The sequence below is a fragment of the Haemorhous mexicanus genome, chromosome 19, assembly GCF_027477595.1.
Source record: "Haemorhous mexicanus isolate bHaeMex1 chromosome 19, bHaeMex1.pri, whole genome shotgun sequence".
Taxonomy (NCBI): domain Eukaryota; kingdom Metazoa; phylum Chordata; class Aves; order Passeriformes; family Fringillidae; genus Haemorhous; species Haemorhous mexicanus.
This window is the reverse complement of record NC_082359.1, coordinates 13,594,232-13,617,894: the sequence shown is the minus strand read 5'-3', so window position 1 is coordinate 13,617,894 and position 23,663 is coordinate 13,594,232. Positions and strand designations below refer to the sequence as shown.

Sequence of the window (23,663 nt, the reverse complement as noted above, 5' to 3'; positions counted from 1 at the left end):
CAACAACCTGCTCAGCATTTGTTTCAGCCCCGCAGGGTTCTGGGGTAATTGAAAGCCTCTTGGAATCAATGCAGAAGATCCTAGTTGGGTTGGAATCAGCCCCCTTAAGGAGAATTCCTCAAGTAGCTCCACCATGGCTCTGTGTTTTCAGAAATATTGTCACTTTATTGCATTTTAATGAATTCCTGACCTGAGCAGTGCCCAGCATTGAACTGGGCAGAGGCAAATTTGGTGGGAGAGGACTGACGGTCTCATTCTTTTCTTTTGTTTGATATCATCTGAAATCCCATTTCCCCCCTTTTTTTCTCCCATGAATCTCTGTTTCTCCTTCCCTTTCTTCTTCTTCTTAAGATCTGTGCCTCTGCTGTCGGAGGTCTGGCAGGGGAACGCGGCTGAGGCTCTGTGCTGATTTTATTAACAAGTTCTTTATCCCAATGAAAAAGCTGGACCTGGGTCTTTTCATACTGAGGAGGAAGCCACCCTTGATGTTTTGGGTCATTAGAGGGAAGGATACCATTCATTATTTCAGAGCAATGGTGAATCAAAAGTAAAGAATCTGAATAATTTTTTCTTTCAGCCTGGCAAAAGACAGGTCCTTTAAGCCAAGAAGACTAATCAAGAACTCAAGGACTTTGTTCAAGTGGAAAAGGCAAGCAGTGAGAAACAAAGCAGAAATGATGGTATAGTAACTCATTATTTCACTGTGATTACTTCAGGAGCAATAAAGTTATCAGATATGTCTGAGCAAATGATCCATCAAAGACAGAAGAGAGGTACATGTTGAACCAGCTTCTCTCACAGAAAATTGCATCTTTAAAATATTGTTTTTTCAGCAGATAAGTGAGATGGTTGCTTAAACAACTCTCAGGAGTGTAAAAACTCAGACTTATTCCAAATGAAAAATAAAGACCTAGCTAGACAACTTTCTGTAAAGTTCCAATGAAGGATTTGTTTTTCAAGATGGAAAAAATATACTTTAAATTTTGACCACTTAATTAAATTGAAATCAATCTAACAGAAAGGGACAGAAGGGAAATCTGTTTCAGAACTGAGCAAAACTGAAGCCATTGTCACCATGCAAACTGTGCAGGCAAGAACTTAACGGGCTCCATGAAGAAACAGATGGTTCACTAAAAGTGCTGTGAAATCACAAAAGTTCTGGGTTTATTTTTTTGAATTGCAATTTTTGAAGGGATGTGAAGCTTTCTACTTCTGGGCCTAGCTCAGGCTCCAAGTGTTGTGCTTGGGCAGAAATCTCTCCCCCAGGCAGGGGAGGGACTGCTGAGCCTCCCCTGAGACCCAGACCCTGCTGAGCCCAGCCCAAACCCAGGCCCTGCTGAGCCCAGCCCAAGCCCAGGCCCTGCTGAGCCCAGCCCAAACCCAGGCCCTGCTGAGCCCAGCCCAAACCCAGGCCCTGCTGAGCCCAGCCCAAACCCAGGCCCTGCTGAGCCCAGCCCAAACCCAGGCCCTGCTGAGCCCAGCCCAAACTCAGGCTCTGCTGAGCCCAGCCCAAACCCAGGCCCTGCTGAGCCTTCCCTGAGACCCAGACCCTGCTGAGCCTTCCCTGAGACCCAGGCCCTGCTGAGCCCAGCCCAAGCCCAGGCCCTGCTGAGCCCAGCCCAAACCCAGGCCCTGCTGAGCCCAGCCCAAACCCAGGCCCTGCTGAGCCCAGCCCAAACCCAGGCCCTGCTGAGCCCAGCCCAAACCCAGGCCCTGCTGAGCCCAGCCCAAACCCAGGCTCTGCTGAGCCTCCCCTGAGACCCAGACCCTGCTGAGCCCAGCCCAAACCCAGGCACTGCTGAGCCCAGCCCAAGCCCAGGCCCTGCTGAGCCCAGCCCAAACCCAGGCTCTGCTGAGCCCAGCCCAAGCCCAGGCCCTGCTGAGCCCAGCCCAAACCCAGGCCCTGCTGAGCCCAGCCCAAACCCAGGCCCTGCTGAGCCTTCCCTGAGACCCAGGCCCTGCTGAGCCCAGCCCAAACCCAGGCTCTGCTGAGCCCAGCCCAAGCCCAGGCTCTGCTGAGCCTCCCCTGAGACCCAGGCCCTGCTGAGCCCAGCCCAAACCCAGGCTCTGCTGAGCCCAGCCCAAGCCCAGGCCCTGCTGAGCCCAGCCCAAACCCAGGCTCTGCTGAGCCTCCCCTGAGACCCAGGCCCTGCTGAGCCCAGCCCAAGCCCAGGCCCTGCTGAGCCCAGCCCAAACCCAGGCTCTGCTGAGCCCAGCCCAAGCCCAGGCCCTGCTGAGCCCAGCCCAAACCCAGGCCCTGCTGAGCCCAGCCCAAGCCCAGGCCCTGCTGAGCCCAGCCCAAACCCAGGCTCTGCTGAGCCTCCCCTGAGACCCAGACCCTGCTGAGCCCAGCCCAAGCCCAGGCCCTGCTGAGCCCAGCCCAAGCCCAGGCCCTGCTGAGCCCAGCCCAAGCCCAGGCCCTGCTGAGCCCAGCCCAAGCCCAGGCCCTGCTGAGCCCAGCCCAAACCCAGGCTCTGCTGAGCCTCCCCTGAGACCCAGGCCCTGCTGAGCCCAGCCCAAGCCCAGGCCCTGCTGAGCCCTGCCCAAGCCCAGGCCCTGCTGAGCCCTCCCAGGCTCAGCTTTCCAGGAGGATTGCTCCCAAAGCTGTTTTTCTCCTTTCACTACCCTACAAGTGGTCCAGATTAAGGCTTGAGTGCTTCCTGCAAATATGGAATGCCTGCAAAAATAAACCACATCTTAAACAGGGTGAGGACTGGGTCAGGCCTATCTGCTGTAACAACTGCTGGAGCTGAGCAGAGCGTAGAACAAAGTCTGAGTACAGATCTCTTTCTATAAACAAACTACAAACATTGTCACGGAGAAACTGAAGAAGTCTCTTAAAATCATACATGTACCAGCAACACATCAATCAGGCCGACCATGTAGCAAGTAAAACAAATGCTGTTATTACCTTTTATTTTCTTTTTTGGCACTGCTGTTATTTAAAGTACGTCTCTTTCTTCTGAGATGAGGAGAAACACTTCATTCCCAGGCACAGAGGAGAATTTCAGAGATAAATATGTTTCTGACTCACCCAAATCAAAGCTGACCCTGTGGCTGAAGCTGGTGATAAAAAAAAAAAAAAGAAAAGAAAAAAAAGAAAAAAGAAAGTAAAAGAAAACTGTTCCCCTTCTCTATAAGCAGAAAAGAAACTTCAGCAGAGATAGTGTAAGAAAGGAAAGCAAGACTGCTCACCCCTGAGCAGCTCTTTTAGGATCTTATCATGAAGAGAACATTTAACAGGCAGCTGTCTCGAGCTGAACTAGCCGTTCCCCCCTGAAAAGTCTTTTTGCTTTGCCAAACTTCAACCCCTTCTTTCCAAGATAAACTTCCCCAGAGAGAAGCATGAGCTCAGTGACAGCCACAGGGATGCAGCCAGGCTGGAGAGGATGCTGAGCCCCTCCTGGCCGAGGGCTGATCCCACTGGGGCCAGCTGGGTGGTGCAGCTGCCCCTCTGCCAGGGGTGTTTGGTGACAAACCCAGAAGGAACCCCTGCTGATGGCATTGCACTAAGCCCATGGACACCCAGGGGACGTTCTTCTTCCTGCAGGCCTGCTCAGCTCCTGGCAGAGACTGCTGGAGAATCTCTTCCCTGTCCTGTCCAACTGGGAACTCCACCAGGAAGTTTGAGAGATGGAGCAAACTAATTTTTCAGGGCAGGAATTCCTTTTGTGATGTGGGGGCCATTGCACCAGAGACATGCAGTTCACCCAGCTGCTGGAACGGGGTCACTGCATTTTGCATTGTCTGCGTTGGTTGCCATTATTTCTTACACACCCAGAGGAACACGTGGGAAGAAAACAATTCAGGTTGAACTCAGGCACTCAAAAAAAGAAGATGGCAGGAGCTGGGCTCCTGGTGGAGCAGCATTAGCTCCCTGCTGTTCGTGCATTATGGCAGAGTTAAAATGACATCATTGCATTTTTCCAGAGAAGCCAGGCCTCCCCCAGTGGTCCAGGGCCTCCCTGTATCTCCAGTGCTCCTGTGTTCCTCCCACTCCATGGACACCTCTGACAGGTTTGGGACAGGATCCTCCCTTCCCTCAGGGACCTTCCTGCAGCTCTTATTGCAAACTCACAACTCTCACTTTCAGACAAATAACTGCATGATTGCCACTTGGTTTGCCAGAATGTTTGTGATCCTTGCCCTCAGTGCCAGAGATGACCGAGCAGTCGGCTGGGATCACACATTTCAGGACAAACAGACACAGCTTGGCAGGACTGTGAGCAGCTGAAAGGTGGCTCATCATGGGAGGCATTGGGCAACCTGCCTTGCCAGCAGTGCAGCTGGCTCCTTTTGCTGTTTGGTCAGGAAGCGTGTGCTTCCTCTTGAAAAACACCCAGAAAGGATAATGGCCATGCCCTTTCCTGCTGCCCCAGAAATTTATGGACTAGCTCAGACAAATAAAAGACAGTGTTTATTAGAAGCCAGGGGGACGTTATCCATCACAGCACCAGTGTAACAGAGTTCTCCTGAAAAGGCTTTTGAAGGAGGAATTTAAGCCATCTGTCATATCTGGCATATGCAGGAATGCACATACACCTTCTGCAAACACTGCTGGATTACATGGAAATTTTGTGATGAATGTTGGATGTGGCCCAGAGGGAATAGTTGGCAGAGATAATGCATAGAAGCATGACAGGGAGATGTTGGGTGAAATACTCTTTGGGGAATGTAGCCAAATTTATTTGCAGTTGTTATGCCTGATGTAAGAAGAAAAAACCTTCCCAGGGACAAATGGGATAGATCTGTTTTATTTGGTAATAGGGATTGGAAAGGGCAGATCCTGGAGTGCTGCCTTAGGGGACTGAATCACAACGGATCAAATGAAACAGATACTTCCAATTACCCTGTGCTTGCACAGTTTGCATTTTAAAAATACCTGCTCCTGTTAGGTGCACTGAATATTCCCCTAATAAAATTCTCAGCTGGTACTTTCTCACAGCCAGGACAGGGAGAGCAGGAGGCAGGACCTGGAGCCCTGCTGGGCCCCACTTTGCATGGTCACACCTGCATTTCCTCCCTCTGCCCTGAGGGACAAGGCTGGAGCTGTCTGTGTGGTGGGCCCTGGGCTGTTCCTGCCTCTGAAAAGGGAGGGAATCCCTTTCAGGCTCTGTGTTCTGCCTGTGCCACACACCTGGGCAGGACTTGCAGAGGCTGCACTGCTGAGCCCGGGCACATTGAGCTCTCAGCCCATCATTTCCTGTGCCAGGCACCTCTCAGCCCGTCATGACCTGTGCCAGGCACCTCTCAGCCCATCACTACCTGTGCCAGGCACCTCTCAGCCCATCATGACCTGTGCCAGGCACCTCTCAGCCCATCATTACCTGTGCCAGGCACCTCTCAGCCCGTCATTACCTGTGCCAGGCACCTCTGAGCCCATCATGACCTGTGCCAGGCACATCTCAGCCCATCATTTCCTGTGCCAGGCACCTCTCAGCCCGTCATGACCTGTGCCAGGCACCTCTCAGCCCATCATCAGCCTGTGCCAGGCACCTCTCAGCCCATCACTACCTGTGCCAGGCACCTCTCAGCCCATCATTTCCTGTGCCAGGCACCTCTCAGCCCATCACTACCTGTGCCAGGCACCTCTCAGCCCATCATGACCTGTGCCAGGCACCTCTCAGCCCATCATGACCTGTGCCAGGCACCTCTCAGCCCGTCATTACCTGTGCCAGGCACCTCTCAGCCCGTCATGACCTGTGCCAGGCACCTCTCAGCCCATCATTACCTGTGCCAGGCACCTCTCAGCCCATCACTACCTGTGCCAGGCACCTCTCAGCCCGTCATGACCTGTGCCAGGCACCTCTCAGCCCATCATTACCTGTGCCAGGCACCTCTCAGCCCATCACTACCTGTGCCAGGCACCTCTCAGCCCGTCATGACCTGTGCCAGGCACCTCTCAGCCCATCATTTCCTGTGCCAGGCACCTCTCAGCCCGTCATTACCTGTGCCAGGCACCTCTCAGCCCATCATGACCTGTGCCAGGCACCTCTCAGCCCATCATGACCTGTGCCAGGCACCTCTCAGCCCATCACTACCTGTGCCAGGCACCTCTCAGCCCATCATGACCTGTGCCAGGCACCTCTCAGCCCATCACTACCTGTGCCAGGCACCTCTCAGCCCGTCATGACCTGTGCCAGGCACCTCTCAGCCCATCATCAGCCTGTGCCAGGCACCTCTCAGCCCATCACTACCTGTGCCAGGCACCTCTCAGCCCGTCATTACCTGTGCCAGGCACCTCTCAGCCCATCACTACCTGTGCCAGGCACCTCTCAGCCCATCATGACCTGTGCCAGGCACCTCTCAGCCCATCATTATCTGTGCCAGGCACCTGCTGTGCCCTGGCTGCTCCTGGCAGCTCCCAGTGCCAGGCAGGGCACAGCCTGCAGCTGACAGAGCCCTGCCCACAGAGCTGTCCCTCAGCAGCAACCAGCTCAGCTTGCAATCACACAAACCTCAGGGCTGGGGAGCAATGGAAGAGGAGCACCATAGTGCAGGGCAGCTGAGGGACTTGGTGGCTTATGGGGGATCTGTTACTGCTCCTGGGATGCATAAAGTCCATATTTCACCAGAGCTACTGCTCTGGCACGCAGGGAAAGTGTGGTTTGTATCTGAGCTGAAAGCACAGAGCAAACAGGAGCAGTGTTACAGACTTCAACCCTCGTGCAGAGACTGACACCATTTTTTGAGCAGCTTTTGCATGTCTGAAAATTGACATATTACTGGTAGCAGCACAAAAGGCCCCCTCCTTCAATAGCTGTTCCTCAGCAATCAGTGTCCAACCCTTAATGTTTTCTTTTGTTGAAAAAAAATCAGAAAAACTAAAATAAACCACAATCTGGTTCAGTGCCAACAATATTAACCAGCTTCTTTTAGAGCCTTTGAAGTTGGCAGGGGGCATCCAATCTTGTGGTGCAAGTAAAGAATGATACTTTAAGCGATTCCTTTTCATCCCTTTAACTTAATGAAAGATTAATAGCCTTGTTATTTTTGTTTCTGCTTTATTTTTGTATTCGGGGAGGGGGGAGAATTTTTGGCCCTTGTTGAAACCAAAATGTTGCCTATAATGATTTTATGGATCAGTGAAGCACTGAGTTGTTTGGGTGCTGGGTTTTCCCCTGTCTGTGAATCCTGTTTAACAATGCAAGGCACAAAGTTGGGTTCTGTGAGTTCAGAGAAACAGCCTGGCATTTACTTCTGGGAAGCAGGAGGAAGCAGGAGGAAGGAGGAGGAAGGAAGCGTTTGGAGTGCACAGACCTAGAAGAAAAAGCAAGTGGGGGCTTAGCAAATCTTTTCAGTCAGAGAGCTGTGGATTAGTTATAAAAATGTAACCCAGTTCCGAGTGAAGAAAGCAGCTTTCTGTCAGCTGGCTGTGCAGACACAGAGTGGGGTCAGAACCCCCTTTGTATCCCTTCCCAGCCAGAGCCAGCCAGGCAGCATTCCTGCACCCGTTCGGGGGTAGGACACAGGTAACTTTTATCTTCTCTTTCTGTTTCATTGCCTGTCCCTTTTGGGGACAGCAGGGCTCCTAAAAATGTGATTGCAGCGTCTGCCCTCTGCTCCTGATCCTGGTTTGGGGCTGGGCACTTCTGTGGTGCCAGGTGTGCAGCTGCAGGTGAGACCCGGGGGGAGCTCGGGGAGCACTGGGATATTGGGGACCTGCAAGAGTTTCCTTTGGCCAGCTGAGGGTCTGGCCAGACACACCCCTGGGCCTGCTCAGCATCCAAAGTGCAAGTGCAGCAGAGACTTTTGGTGTTAGAGCTCAGATTCTGATTCTGGGGAGGATGAACCCAGTGAGGACCATGACAAATGAGCATAATAATAAAAATAATAATAATGCTCTGAATAAAGCTATTCTAATCACCACGTGCAGTGTGGTTTGTAACTCTGGATCCCTCTGCACACAATAATCCGAGGGCAGAGTGGGCATTTTCACTACAGCCTCAGCAGACCAAAAAAAGAATGTGTGTTTTTACTTTCATTTTACAAAAGCAAGGTCATTGGTGTTTCAGCACCAGGGCTGAGGCAGATTTTCCCTGAGGACACCTTTGCCATTATATACACACATCTATAAAATATAAATATAGCCATATCATTGTAGTTTATGTATGCCTATGATATATTCAATGACTGCATTCAATAGATTGCTCTCTCAGAATCATCCAGAGCTTGGTGAGAGAGCCAGAACCCTGGTCCAGATTTCTCATCTCCGTGGCCAGGATTTTACCCATTTATCCAGCAGGAAGTCTCAGAATTTCACATTAGCATCACAGTTGAGGAGATCCCTGCATTTACAACATTCCTACATGTTTGGTACCTGCTTTTCCTCAAATTTTGGGTGTAACCTCCCCCTGAGTTTTGCACCTGGTGCCCACTTTAATGGTGGAGGTGCCCACCTGGCAGCCCTGGGTGGCAGTGCCAGCCCCTCCTGAGACAGAGCCCTCTGACAGCAGAGCCTGACACGCTTCACCAGTTGTCTTCATCAGAATTCAGAGGCAAGATGGTCCCAAAGTAGGGAATAAAACACATCACTGCTCTTGATAACTCGTCTGTTTCAAATGAGAAATCACAGTAGTGTAATGCTGGAAAAATTAGACAGAATTTTTCTGCTATTATACCAAACAGCCTGCTTAATAAATGGGTAATGAAAAAGAATAATTTATTACAGCTTGTGAATTTTGACAGTTCTAAAAAGATGTTCTTAGAGTTTCCCCAAAGGGAGAAGAAGAATGTTTCTTCCTTAACACACTGGCGTTAGATGTAATTTCTCTGTCTGTAGAATTTTGCTCCTGCCTGGTAGAAGGGATTAGATTTTTTCTTACATCATAACCTATTTTAAGCAATTATAATCTATGGGTAATAAATCATTTTCACTCACCTCTCATGGGGAGAGAAAAGATGTGAGAAAGCGTTCTGGAGTTTTAATTTATATCAATGTTTGCATTACTATTAAATGAATTAAATGGGTTCTACAAGTGTTCTCTCATAGATCTGCAATAAATTATGGAGCATCTCAACCTAGGTCCTTTCATTGTCTCTTTTTCCAGCTTCTTGTTTTGTTTTGTTAATTTTTAGCTGGGTAGCACAAAGGGCTGTAAAACACTGCAGAGCTCTGGAGACTGCTGGGCATTGCAATGTAGGACACGAGCTCCCTCCCTGCAGGCACGGCCCGTCCCCTGGAGCTGCAGGGGCTGCAGGGGAGCCCTGCAAGCTCTGACCCACCTGAGCCCTTCCAGAGACCCTTCCTGGGGGGAAGCACCAAAGTTCCTTCAGCCCTGCCAAGGGAGCTGGGGCTTTTCACCCACGGCTCCTTCCTGCCTTGTGCACTGCAGCACAGCTGGAGGAGCAGATCTCCCTTCTTACGGTGGGAGAAGTTTGAAATGGCAACAGGGAAGAACTCAATTAACACCTCTAAACATGTGAAGGCAGAGCTGGGGCAACACTTACATGAATGGGAATAAACATTTGGATTTATGTTCCACATTTCTTTGAGGGAACCTGGAGGGGCATGCCCACGCCCGGCTGCCAGCCCTGTGACAATGCCTGCTCCTTGGCAGCCAGAACTCAGGGCTGCTTTCAGTTTGCAGTCGTTACTGGGACAGAACCTGAGTGTAAAAATGCTATCACAACAGCAAGGACAACCTACCCAAAATTTCCCAGGCTTGAAGTGATTTTGAGTGCACCTGGCACTCTGAGCCAGCTGATTTACCAGAGGAGCCTGAGGAGAGCCTGGGCACGGCTGATGAAAGAGCCTGGGGGCCAAGGAGGAGCCACCCTGCTGGCCTCCTGCTCCTTCAGGCCACAAGCCCTCCCTGGCCCTTGGGCTCCTCCAGCTTCTTCTGGTTCGCTGTCACTCTCAGGGGGCTGGAGGAGACACAGGAGTTTTTAAATAAGAGCAAAAGATGCCAGAACAGTGACAGCAAGGACCTAAGGACAGGAGCAGCTGATCCTCATGCAGGCAAACCCTGGAGCCCTCAGCAGTGCTCTCCATAATGCAATTCCATCCTGAGCCATTCCTTCAGCACCTGCACACTCTGACTTGGATCCAGGGACTTGCTGAACAGCTGGGAAATGTGAAAAGCTGAATGGGAATTCTGTGTTGTGTGATGTTCTTCTCTTCCTGCGTGGGGGAGTCAGGCACAGGACGAGGCAGTGCTGGGGGTGACCCAGATGGGGAGGAGAACACCTCGAGGGCTCTGTGCTGGCCACTGGTAGGTCTTGCCTGTGGCAGGAGGGTCCAGGAAGAGGAAAAATTGCAGCTCTTCCTTTGCTTGTCCCTGGCATTGACAGGAAAATTCTGTGCTCTGCATTCTGTACTCTGTCCTGCTGCATACATTTCTGGCATGTGTCTGCAATTAGCACTAATTATGTATTCAAAGGCAGAGTAAGGATGTTCCTGTTTTTCTAGAGGGGATGAAAATCATGTTTCTCTGAGCTTAGCTTTAATATCTCTGCATCCTCATTCTCTATTTCAAAAGCAAAGCTGATGCCATGAGGCACTGCAGGAATTTGGAAAATATGCTTTGCTTTTGAAACAGAAGCTTCAAATCCACTTTAAATCCCATATAAAAGTTAGTCCAAGAAAGTCAATGAATGGATCATGATCAAAGTGTCTTTATTGAATTTTCTAACAACTTCCAACAAAATATATTTTAAAAGGAACTGGCTGCATCAAGTGCTTTCCAGTGAGCTGAAATGATGACTCTGAGCTCAGGGCAGCTGAGAGAAGTGAGAGATGAAACATCAGTGCCTGCAGAGCACATGGGCTGCTTTCTGTGAGTTGCCTGACAGTTCTGAATTCCAAAATATTCTGTGGGAATTTTATCACTTCAGCTGTCACCTGTTGAATTTTGCAGGTCTGGGCACAGTGACAGAATATCAGCTGTTTTTTCAGGCCTTGTCAGCAGGAAAAAAATATTATTCCTAAATTTTCCATGCAGAGAATTATCAGGATAAACAGGTATCCAGTTCATGAAAGGCTGGTGGAGTCAAATGCATTTGGTTTAATAATTGTAGTTTCATGAGGTTTATTTATTTAGTGGGGGACTTGCACCTGGCTGATTATAGTGAAATATCATTTTTGCTTTTCTGTTGACAGGGGAAGGGTCACATTTTGCACTTTGCAGACAGCTTTGATCCTGGGAGTAACACAGCAAAACCTTTTGTCTGTGGAGGGGATTTTGCTGGTCAGTAAAGCTCAGGAAAGAGCCCAGAACTGCTGTCACAACGAGGAACAGCTGAAGCCACCAGAGCCTGAAGCAGCTCAGAGGGCAGAGGCAAGGTGTGGAACAAGGGACACTCCTGTGCCATGCCAGGGCTGGAGAGTGCCCAGGTGGGACCTGGCTGAGGTGGCACAGGCTTGAACCCTTCCCTGTGAGCCCTCCCTCCCTCCTTGGGGTCTGCCTGGAGCCCTTCCCTGTGAGCCCTCCCTCCTTGGGAACTGCCTGGAACCCTTCCCTGTGAGCCCTCCCTCCCTCCTTGGGAACTGCCTGGAACCCTTCCCTGTGAGCCCTCCCTCCTTGGGGTCTGCCTGGAACCCTTCCCTGTGAGCCCTCCCTCCCTCCTTGGGAACTGCCTGGAACCCTTCCCTGTGAGCCCTCCCTCCTTGGGGACTGCCTGGAACCCTTCCCTGTGAGCCCTCCCTCTCTCCTCGGGACACTCTGGCTCAGTGTGGCTCACCTGTCACCTGGCTGAGGTGGCACAGGCTGGAACTCTTCCCTGTGAGCCCTCCCTCCTTGGGAACTGCCTGGAACCCTTCCCTGTGAGCCCTCCCTCCCTCCTTGGGACACTCCAGCTCAGGTGTGGCTCACCTGTCACCTGGCTGAGGTGGCACAGGCTGGAACCCTTCCCTGTGAGCCCTCCCTCCTTCCTTGGGACACCCGAGCTCAGTGTGGCTCACCTGGCTGAGGTGGCACAGGCTGGAACCCTTCCCTGTGAACCCTCCCTCCCTCCTCAGGACACTCCAGCTCAGTGTGGCTCACCTGTCACCTGGCTGAGGTGGCACAGGCTGGAACCCTTCCCTGTGAGCCCTCCCTCCCTCCTCGGGACACTGTGGCTCAGTGTGGCTCACCTGTCACCTGGCTGAGGTGGCACAGGCTGGAACCCTTCCCTGTGAGCCCTCCCTCCCTCCTTGGGAACTGCCTGGAACCCTTCCCTGTGAGCCCTCCCTCCCTCCTCGGGACACTCTGGCTCAGTGTGGCTCACCTGTCACCTGGCTGAGGTGGCACAGGCTGGAACCCTTCCCAGCTCTGGGCACACACCCCCAGCTCACCAACAGCAGCAAGGCTGCCAGAACCCAGCCTTTAATCTCCTCTAACTGAGCCATTGCCGAGGTGAATAATTTACTCCAGGACAGAAAGCTGAGCAGTGATAGAAGGAATTTGCTGAATTATGATTTCTCCTTCCTTTCTGCAAGTCTCTGCCAATAAAATTTCTAAATGCTGAGTTAGACAAAGTTAGGCTGAGTTTATTGTTTCAAGCCTGTTGTGCCCACAGCATTTTCTGCATTCAAATCCCAGCCTAGGAATTGTGCTGCACAACAACTCTCACCATAAACATTCACAAAAGGATCCACCATTCACTATGTGTGGAAGTTTCCTTGTGTTTAAACAGAGTCTGAGGCTTCCCAGGGACCTGAGAACATCCTCAGCTCCTGGCAGGAGCTTGGTGTTGAGCAGCAGTGCCTCAGTTTCTCTGAACGTTGCCTGTCTCTGCCTCCAGACATCCCAGAACCCAGTAATTCCATTTGTGGGCTCCAGTATTGTGTTAGAAGGGAAGATATTGTGGGAATCTGAAACACTCAGGGAAGATTCATCAGAGACTGGTGTCAGTGCACAAGCAGGAGGACAGGGAAGGGAACAGAGAAAAGAGAGAGGGGAAAGAGAAAGCCTGGGGGAGCAGGAATGGCTCCTGTATAAATTCCACCCAGAATGGGTGTTCTTGACCACACTTCAAGCAAGTTTTAATTTGAGACTGTTTCAGCACTCGAGTTTACATTCCATTTAATTTTCTGTTGTCCCTTGATTTATATCCTGTCCTGGGTACAACCATCTGTGCCTCAGTCTTAGGAACTGTAACAAAATGCGATCTAAAAAATAATGTTTACTTTTAAAGCCTTTTCCATGCAGCCTCTTTTCTTCAGTGTATTTTGTGTCAGCTTCAATAGCTGGGCGCCCTGCGTTTTCAGCTCTCACCTCGCAGCCCTGACCTGCAGCTCTCCCCACATTGTGTGTAAGCACAGAGAGGGCTGTGATGTTAAACACAAAAGAGGAATAGGAGTGGTGTAAGGTCATATGCTTCTTGCATAAGGGATTTCAAAGGCAGCAATTGTTTAAAGGACTCGAAGATGACAGAAAATAATCTGTGTAATCCAACAATCAAAACCTGTATTCATTAGCAGAGGGAACTTTGTTGGGTGCCTCAGAAAATGGAAAGGTGAGTAGTCAAACTGAGAGCAGGTCTTTAATTTTCCACATTTCAAGGTGCAAAGAATAGGCTCTGTGTGTTTGGACTATTGTAGTTTTGACTTTTATATTTCTAAACCTCAGGATTTAGATCTGAATCTTGAAAGAGATTCCGACTTTGGCCAGTTCTCCTGTCCCCAGCTGAAACACAATGTGGAGTTTTTCTGAAATAATTGTGCAGCTCTGGCCATTCCTTCAATCAGGCATTTTCTCCACGAGCAGGAGCCTTTGAAGTGGGAGCCATGAGGATGGCGAGGCCAGAGGTGAGAGCTGTGCCACAGCAGTGAGCACTGCAGTCACAGGGTGAGCAACGAGCCCATTGATATTCAGGGCTTTGACCTGCTGACAATGGCCGAGGCACAGGGGTGAGAGCAGCAGCACATCCCTGTTCTGGGCTGGCACAGGCACAGGGGTGACAGCAGCAGCACATCCCTGCTCTGGGCTGGCACAGGCACAGGGGTGACAGCAGCAGCACATCCCTGCTCTGGGCTGGCACAGGCACAGGGGGGACAGCAGCAGCACATCCCTGCTCTGGGCTGGCACAGGCACAGGGGTGACAGCAGCAGCACATCCCTGTTCTGGGCAGGAACAGACACAGGGGTGACAGCAGCAGCACCTCCCTGTTCTGGGCTGGCACAGAGGTGACAGCAGCAGCACATCCCTGTTCTGGGCAGGAACAGACACAGGGGTGACAGCAGCAGCACATCCCTGCTCTGGGCAGGAACAGACACAGGGGTGACAGCAGCAGCACATCCCTGTTCTGGGCTGGCACAGACACAGGGGTGACAGCAGCAGCACATCCCTGTTCTGGGCAGGAACAGACACAGGGGTGACAGCAGCAGCACATCCCTGTTCTGGGCAGGAACAGACACAGGGGTGACAGCAGCAGCACATCCCTGTTCTGGGCAGGAACAGACACAGGGGTGACAGCAGCAGCACATCCCTGTTCTGGGCTGGCACAGACACAGGGGTGACAGCAGCAGCACATCCCTGTTCTGGGCTGGCACAGGGGTGACAGCAGCAGCACATCCCTGTTCTGGGCTGGCACAGGGGGGACAGCAGCAGCACATCCCTGTTCTGGGCTGGCACAGGGGGGACAGCAGCAGCACATCCCTGCTCTGGGCTGGCACAGGGGTGACAGCAGCAGCACATCCCTGTTCTGGGCTGGCACAGGGGGGACAGCAGCAGCACATCCCTGTTCTGGGCTGGCACAGACACAGAGGTGCCCTGCCTGGGCTCCCTCTGCTCAGCCACTGCCATGAGCTCTCCCCAGCTGCTGCTGGGGGCAAGGGGGAGATGTCCCTCCTGCCTGCAGCTCTGGCTCTGACAGTGTCAGCTGCACATCTGCAGTGGGACAGGCATTCTTCAAAACTGATGCTGGGAAAGAGAGGATAAGTTAATGGGGTATTCTGTGCTGGATTTTAAAGGGCATATAGACTAAGGAAAGCAACTCCCTGCTGCTTTTTATTCCCTTTAAGATTAAAAAAAAAATCCTCTTTTCCACTTTGAAAGTATTTTTTTTTAAATAATCAAAGCAACACCAACAATTTTTGACACCCAAGAGTGCTTTTCCCTTGGTATACAGCACATTTCTAACACAGCTCAGCCAGCCCTGCGGGGAGAATTTTGTGCTGGGGATCTGCAATTTTCCCAACACAAACCCAACAAGATTTAGTCCATACAATGGCAAAGGCAGCTGATGTTTAGCTAGGGAGGCAGGCTGGGCTCTCCTCTGCCTCCAGCCTCCACCTCCACAACTCTTGCCAAACCTCTGGTTCTGTCTCCTGCCATTTGTCACTAGCTTGGCAAGCCCAGCAGAGCAGCCAGCCACCAGCAAAATGCACAGAGTGAAACAGTAAAACATTCTGTACGGAGGCACAGATCAGTGGAGAGTTCAGATTCTGTTTGTTCTTAGGGCTCCTAAATGTGGGCAGGGAGGGAACTCCACCACATCAGCCCTTTCACTGGTTTGGCCAGTGCAGGACTGGCTTTAGGCTCTGGTCTCGCTTCTTTTGATGAATTCAGACTGGAAACTTCCCTCCCACGCCATATGGAATAAACCCCGAGCTCAGGCTCTGCCCTAGCTGACAAGGCCTGGTGAGGAGCTGCCAGGACCAGAGGGGTGTGGGCTCCTCCCAGCCCTGCCCTGGCCGGGGGTGCCAAGGCAGACCCCTGCCCTCTGAGCAGGCAGCACCACAGGGCCTGCTGGATGCAGACAACACCCGTCCCCAGGATCTCCAGAGGAGAGGAAAAAGGGCTTTTCACGTGGGAGAAAAGATGCCAACCATTTGGAAAGAAGGTTTAGCTCTGTGCGAGCTCCCAAGGCACGCTGGGGAGGGGAAGGCCTGCTGTTCCTGAAGAATTGCAAGGATCCTTTATCTCCAGGAGCTGGCCAGAGATGAAGCAGTGACGCAGAGACCTGGTCAGTACTTTATCTGTGGACACAATCTGCAATTTTTAAACTTGCTTCTCAACAAATGTCTCAAAACTCCAGGCCAGAAAACTGTGCAGAGTCTTTTACTTGACACATTCAAGAAGCAGCCTCACATTGGAGACCCAAAGCACAGAGAGATCACCTTTAATTTCACATGTGCTTATTCAAAGGCCACTTCAGCCTGAAGGTGTTGGGCAAGAGCAGCCTTTGGTGTGGCTGTAGTTACAGGTGAGGTGTCACCTGGGCAGGAACCAGCCCCATCTCTAACCCAAATCCTGCTCAGAGCTCCTGTAAAACCTCCTGCCAAGCAAGCAGGAGCCAATCACAGGTTCCTGTTCCAAAGGGAGATCTGAATGCTGCCAGCGTTGACTTGAACCGTGCATTAAAATAAAGCAAGCCTCACAAGCCCCTCATTAATAATTCCTAAACGTGAGCCTGGGTGAAGCAATGTGCTGAGCCAGCAAAGTGTGAGCTGCTGCCATGGCTGCTGTGGGGTGTTCAGCCCAGCCTGGGAGAGCATTTCCCTTCAGAGGTCCCAAACCCAGCCTGACCATGCCCACAGATCCCAAACCCAGCCTGTCCATGCCCACAGATCCTAAACCCAGCCTGACCATGCCCACAGATCCCAAACCCAGGCTGTCCATGCCCACAGATCCCAAACCCAGGCTGTCCATGCCCACTCAGATCCCAAACCCAGGCTGTCCATGCCCACAGATCCTAAACCCAGCCTGACCATGCCCACAGATCCCAAACCCAGGCTGTCCATGCCCACAGATCCCAAACCCAGGCTGTCCATGCCCACTCAGATCCCAAACCCAGGCTGTCCATGCCCACAGATCCCAAACCCAGCCTGTCCATGCCCACTCTGCCATCTCTCCCCTCTCCTTGCAGGGCACGGGCAGAGGGAAGGCAGCCCCAAGCCCAGGGCTCTCAGCATGGCAGCTGTGGGAGCTCTCACACAAACCACAGCCTCACCCTGAGGTGAACTGCAGAGAGGTAATTCAGGGGCAGAAACACTCCCCAGTTGTTTGGGTAGGGCTCTGAGGTGCCAAAGGCTAGCTCCAGTCAGTTGGGTAACCCTGCTTTACCAGAGACTGGAGCTGATTCAATTCTTGGCATCACTTTAAATGTCAACCCTAATTACAGAGTTCTGAGTCGTTTCAATAACATATATATAACTATTATTTTAATAAACCCAAATCTGACACTGTGGTCAGTATATGAGCTCTGGGTTTGGAAAAGCTGTATTCAGAGTTCTTCTCTGCTCAGACCTCGTGTGTGACCCTGCTAGGTCATTTCACAGCACTCTGCCTCAGTCTCCCATTTAGGTCATGGAGACAAAGTTAGTTCCCTGACTCCTGGGGACACAGTGAACACCACGACCTGTGTCTGTGACAGTCCATGAGGATGTGTTGTCAGGACTCCACAGAGGGAGGGTTTATGCAAAACATAAGGAAATGAGGGACATGGCCTCAGAGAGAATCCATTTGAAATAAGAAATGGATACAGACAGGTGGGAGAGTCCAGCTAAATAATGAAACCCTGTTAATCATTATGGCTGGTTACCATCTTCAAAAGCCAGCAGCCAAATAGTTCCAAATGGAAGATTTCAGCAGGGCAATGTAAGGCTGTACCATGAATATTTAGGGCATGCCTCTTTCCAGAATGAAGGCCAGGGTGGGTGATGACAGAAAGGTGTTTGAATTTAAACACAGAGGATGATTAGGTAAAGCTTAGGATCGTTGTACATAAGCAGGACAAACAGCCAGCAGGACACTGGGAGGCAGTGACAGAGCCCATCAGGTCCGTGGGGTCCCATGCAGGGCTGTGTGCAGCTCTGCTGCTCTCCTGTCCCTGAGCTCCTGCCAGAGCCTTGTGGCAGAGCTGCTGTGGTGGCACTGCCCAGCTGGGCCAGGGGGCAGCTGCTGCTGGGAGCCGAGTGCCAGAGACAGCCACATCTTCCTCTCAGCTGCCCCTGTGTGACTTCCCCCTCCCAAGCCTGGACTGAATTTCTGGTGGTTTTCTTTAATTTCACATGTTGAAAAGGCTGAGTGATCCTTTTCCTCAGATGGTCTTTCTAGAACCCCCAACAGAGTGTGAATAATTATTCCCACTCTGTTGGGGCTTTGATAAGACTCTTATGGCTGCCTTTTGCTCAGCCCCTCAGCCTTTGTTCCTGCTAAAGTTATTTTCTTTCCTAGGGAATGAAAAAAGGTAAAAACTGTAACAAGATCAAGCAAAACTGCAAGTTTAATAATAGTAATAGCAATTAAAATATTGACTTGAAAACTAAATGCTCGGTCAAATCCCTCTCGTAAGGGCCCAATCCCCTTGTGTCTTCTTCCAGTTTCAAAGAGAGCACAATTCACAGAAGGAAATGGCCAGAAAAGGGAGTTTGAGAGGTGTCTGGTCATGAGCTCTGCCCCTGTGTGGGAGCAGCAGCCTGGCCACCTCTTCCAGAGGGAATACAGCCGGGATGGCACAGGTTGGAAAGGCTCTGGGCCTCAGAGTGAGTACTGAGGGAGCAGCTGGGGGTGACAGGGAGCCCCATGCCACCGAGTCAGAGCCACCCACCTGCTGAGGGTGACAGGAGCCCCGGAGCCACCCACCTGCTGAGGGTGACAGGAGCCCTGGTGCCACCCACCTGCTGAGGGTGACAGGAGCCCCAGTGCCACCTGAGCACACAGAGTGACCCACGGTGCCAGCAGAAAGTGAGCAGGGAGCCCCAGGGAAAGAGGCTATCCCAGAGCAGCTGGTGTTGGGACATGGAAAAGGGATTTCCCTGCAGCCTGTTATCCCAGAGCTTTCCAGAGCTGGTGTTTGGGACATGGAAAAGGGATTTCCCTGCAGCCTGTTATCCCAGAGCTTTCCAGAGCTGGTGTTTGGGATGTGGAAAGGGATTTCCCTGCAGCCTGTTATCCCAGAGCTTTCCAGAGCTGGTGTTTGGGACATGGAAAGGGATTTCCCTGCAGCCTGTTATCCCAGAGCTTTCCAGAGCTGGTGTTTGGGATGTGGAAAGGGATTTCCCTGCAGCCTGTTATCCCAGAGCTTTCCAGAGCTGGTGTTTGGGACATGGAAAGGGATTTCCCTGCAGCCTGTTATCCCAGAGCTTTCCAGAGCTGGTGTTTGGGACATGGAAAGGGATTTCTCTGCAGCCTGTTATCCCAGAGCTTTCCAGAGCTGGTGTTTGGGACACTGTGAAAGGAACCCGTGGCTCCCCACAGCCCTCTCAGTGTGGCTCTGCAGTGCTGGGGAGCAGCAGCAGATCAAAGTAATGGTGCACACAGATATTGGCGTTTGGAGATTGGGAGATAAATAATTCATACATTGGAAATGGAGTTGGGTTGGGGATATTATAGATTAATTCCATCTCACACTCTTTTTCCTCATTCCCACCACCCCCCTTTTTTTTTTTTGCTAGTGGGAGACCTACTGCCCTTGTCCCTTTCTTCTGATTTCTGAATCTGCCACAGGCACTGTTAGAATTACAGCAGTGATAAGAAAATATCAGGCGTGGGATTTGAATTAATGCTTTTAGACAAATCTCCATTCCATCTCTAATTCTAATGCTAATTACATTTGCAGATCAAAGCCTGTTCGTTAAAGTTTTGCTTTTGAATACATGTACAGATTTTACTTTTTTGTTTGATTTTTTCCCCCATTTTTGGAGAAATGCTTCTTCCAGTAGAGACCAGATGTTCCCAAAATCTCCCTTTGGACCAGCACAGCTTTGGTGCTCTCTTTTCCTTTCTTTGAGTCTGTTGTCTGCCCTGGGTGCAGCATTGTTCTGTTACTGTATAGGCAATCCATCTTCCTGACTTACTTGGTCTCTGTTTAGGAAAAGCCAGTGATAACTTAATAAGTGAGTGCAAATAATCCCAAACGTGTTTAACTGCCTGTTCAGCGTTGCCAACTGCAGGTATTCAAAATTTGGATCAGCTTCAATGAGATTATGAGATTACAGGGAAGAGATTTGAAATATATAAAGAGACAATTGAGTTATTTTTATTTTTCCCTCTCAGATTTATATGATTTACACTTCCTATCTGCTTCTACAACTAGCAGGACTAGAAATTATTGCTTCTGGTTTGGTTTTTATCCCTATGTGAAGCAGAACCTTTCTAACATGAGCTCCTTAAATTGGGATTTTCAGAAACAGAAACATCAGCATCGTGCAACTCCTGCTAAAACCACAAAACCTGGCGACACAGGCAGTGGTCTCACTGCCTCCACTCGGAGCTCGGCGTGCCCATGCACGTGCACAGGATCAGAGCATTTTACAAGGGTCAGGTAATGAAAGTCAGGGAAAGTCAGGAATTTTTAACACCAAAACATAAGACAGATTTTTAACACCAGAGCCTCGGGGGTTGTAGCAAAAGAGTACGAGCTCATTTGGGGAGGAAATAAAAAGGAGGGAGAAGAGAATGGTGGGATTGAAGTGTGGAAAGAGGGGATTAGGTGCTGAAAGGGGCTGGGGTGCATGCAGGAGGAAGCAGAAAGGGTTCAGAGGGTGAAAAAGCCAATTAGTGGAGTATAAATCTAAAAAAGCCAATTTCTGAACTAAAGAGGTGTTAACTAAAGGCAGCTAAGGAGAGGATTAGTCAAGGAAGTGACAGGGTGCAGTCTGGCAGAAGGGGGATTGCTGAGGCTGAGCGGGACTGGACCCAGCCCCAGTGCATTCCCTGCAAACCCTCTGGCGTGGGAGCTGTGTGGGGAGAGCTGCTCCCTGCTGGGGCAGCTGCTCTCCCAGCCCGGAGCGAGCTCAGAGCCCAGCCTGGCTCTGCCTTGGCTGCAGGCAGCAGCTGCTGAGCGGGGATTGCTGCTGCAGCCTCCTCAGGTGCAGCAGAGGGTGATCTCCCTGTCTGCAGGAGCAGGGAAAGCACCATCAGGAATCCTTCCCTGAGCCGGGGCAGGGGTGCTCGGAGCCCCCAGAGCCTCACAGCCGACAGCCACCCACGGCCAAGGTCCCTGCTCAGCAGGGCCAGCCTCTGCTCCTGTCCCCAGACACCTCCGAGGGTTGCAGCAGCCCGAGCCCTCCTGCACACAGCACTGTAACAGCATTTTAAATGCTTATGGTCCCTCCTAAAAGCTTTGGGCTCCCATCACCAAGACTCTTCCCTTGGGTTTCTTTCTCCAAGGTGTCTGAAGTTGAGCACCTTGGTTCTGTGCCATGGACAGCTGTGAGTGCCTCCCTGGCCCCTCTGCAGAAAGCTGCAGCTCCCTGCTCAGGCAGGGCTGGTGTTCTCACACACACCTGTGCAAGGCAAAGGAACACGAACCAACCTTGCTTTCTGTTCACTTCATATGGGGCTTTTTTTGGTTGGGTTTTATTTCGTTTTTTTCAACTGAAAAATCTGGAGGCAAAAAAAAACCAAGAGAGAATCAAGTTCTGCTCACAGGCACCCACATGTATTTGCAACCAAGTCAGTAATTTCCAATGTTAGTCAGTGTGTGCAGAGACTTTTGGATATAAATTGGTATCCCTAAGGAAATCTTTTGCAGAGGACTGTGTGTTTGGCAGGAAGCTTGAGATTACCTGGATGTCTATCAGAAAAAGCTGCTTCCAATACACAACCAGTTCTGCTGGAACTCAATCCCCTGGAATTATAGTATTTCTTTTTGAATAGCATTTGCTGCTCTCTCATCTATTCCCTAGAAGTTTATACACAGACATAGAGATCAAACTTGTAGCTATGGGGATTCCCCGCTGTCACAAGATTATTAGAAAATATCTAACTAGAAGAAATCCTCTTTCCTTTTGTCTTCTAAAATGCTGCAGGATTTTAGAAGAGGACACATCGGGTAGATGCAGGCTGCAATCCTGAAGCTGAGGGTTAGGAAGCATCTGCATGCAGTTGGGAATACAGCTCCACATGGGAAAAAAGAATAAAAAATAAAACCACTGAATTACCAGGCCAGGCCTTCAGCTGGGTAAATCAGCATTTCTCCCTTCAGCTCACTGGAACTGTGCCTATTTATATCATCCAAGAATCTAGACAGTTATCTGGGCTTGCCAGCTCACTGTAGGGATAATCAGAGCTTTAGCCAATTAAATGTTCATTAGGGCAAGACAGAAAGGAGACCAGGAGCCAGAACTCAGAAGCAGTCAGCACTTCTGCTCCCATTGTTTTTCCAGAGGAATCATTCCTGTCCTGTGCACTGTGAGCACTGTGAGCTGGGTCAGACCTGCTGGCAGCTCCTCCAGCTCAGAGCCTGGGATTCCTTCCTGCTCTGGGCTGTGGCAGACTGCTCAGCTCAGCTCAGCTCAGCTCAGCTCAGCTCAGCACAGCTCAGCACAGCTCAGCACAGCACAGCAGAGCTTGGTACAGCACAGCACAGCTCACCTATCTCAGCACAGCTCACCTATCACAGCTCACATATCTCAGCACAGCACACCTATCACAGCTCACCTATCTCAGCACAGCTCACCTATCTCAGCACAGCTCACCTATCACAGCACAGCACACCTATCTCAGCACAAAGCTCCTCACCCTCATCCCTGGGCTGGCAGCAGCACGGGTGGGATGTGGATCCCTGGGCTGGCAGCAGCACGGGTGGGATGTGGATCCCTGGGCTGGCAGCAGCACGGGTGGGATGTGGATCCCTTCCTGTGCACAGGTGCTTGGGGCAGTCTCCAAGTGCCACGCTGTGATACCAAATCACACAGTACAAGACCCAACCTGCAGCCTACTCTGGCATTAATCTGACAGGGAACACCTGGAAATCAGGAAGGGACAGGAGCAGGGAGTCCCAAATGCAATTTCCCTAGGAGGCTGTCATTTCCCCTGGTGTACAGAAATAGCAACAAGGCTCCCACACCACGGATGTCTCATTTAAATCCCAGTCAGACTCAGCACCATCTGTCCCTCCACAGTCACCCTTGATCCATGCCCTGCATTAATGGGGGATTCCAGCCACAAGGAACAGAAACCAGTCTGGGCATGAAGTGTCAGCAGCCCCAGCATTCCCCCTCTGGTGGGATTCATCACTTGAGGCGACTCCCCACAATCCCCTTTGCTCCCTTGGACACACACAGGGTACAGGCTGCTCTGCCAGGGAGGCTGAGAGGGATCTCACCATCCTGAAGCAAAGCTCTCTCCAAAGGTGCAGCCAGAATGTGCTGGCTGGGCTGTACCAAGCTTTTAGGAAAGGTGACTGAGAGTAGTGAGAGTTGATAATGCAGAACAGAAAAAGGTAACAACGGGACAAATGTCTTAAACACAACCCCTTTAAAGGCTGGTGCTATTTTTATCCATAGAATGTCTGTTTTAGTGATTGGTTAGCTTCTCCCATTGCTGTGGCTCTAAAGTTTGGGGTTTATTTTACAAATACCCTTGTCTCCTGTGAGGATAGACACGGCAGGCTGCTCTTAACCCTGACACTTTATTGTAGTCAACACCCTTGGGGGCCATGGCTCTCATATTTACAATGTCTGTCCTAAAACATTTCTCACTTTCCTGGTTCCAAGTTCTACTTCACGATTTTCAACTATTTTGGAGAAGAGGAAGATTGTTTTTGTGAGCGTCATTTTTCTAAAGGCAGGAAGGAACTGAGCCAAAGGAAAAGGTATTACAGCACTGTCAGAAGAGAGCGAGCTGAGGACTGAAGAAGGAAGCCTAAGAGAACACGACAAGCCTTTAAGTCTTTAATTTCTGTGGTTTCCCAACTGACACTGGAGTGTCATGATCAGCACATCTGGATCCAGTTCTGCAGTGGCCCAGGAGTGATGCCCAGGGCTGAGGACCATTGCCATGGCAGTGGTG

General features: G+C 51.0%; 1 long non-coding RNA gene across 1 annotated transcript in view; it reads right to left on the bottom strand.

The window, feature by feature from the left end:
• Window positions 1–23,663, bottom strand: part of LOC132336271 (uncharacterized) — a 44,643-nt gene that overhangs the window by 7,516 nt on the left and 13,464 nt on the right. The window contains exon 2 of the long non-coding RNA XR_009488838.1: window positions 2,912–3,063. This is a non-coding gene — a long non-coding RNA (uncharacterized LOC132336271). The remainder of the gene's footprint in view (window positions 1–2,911; window positions 3,064–23,663) is intronic.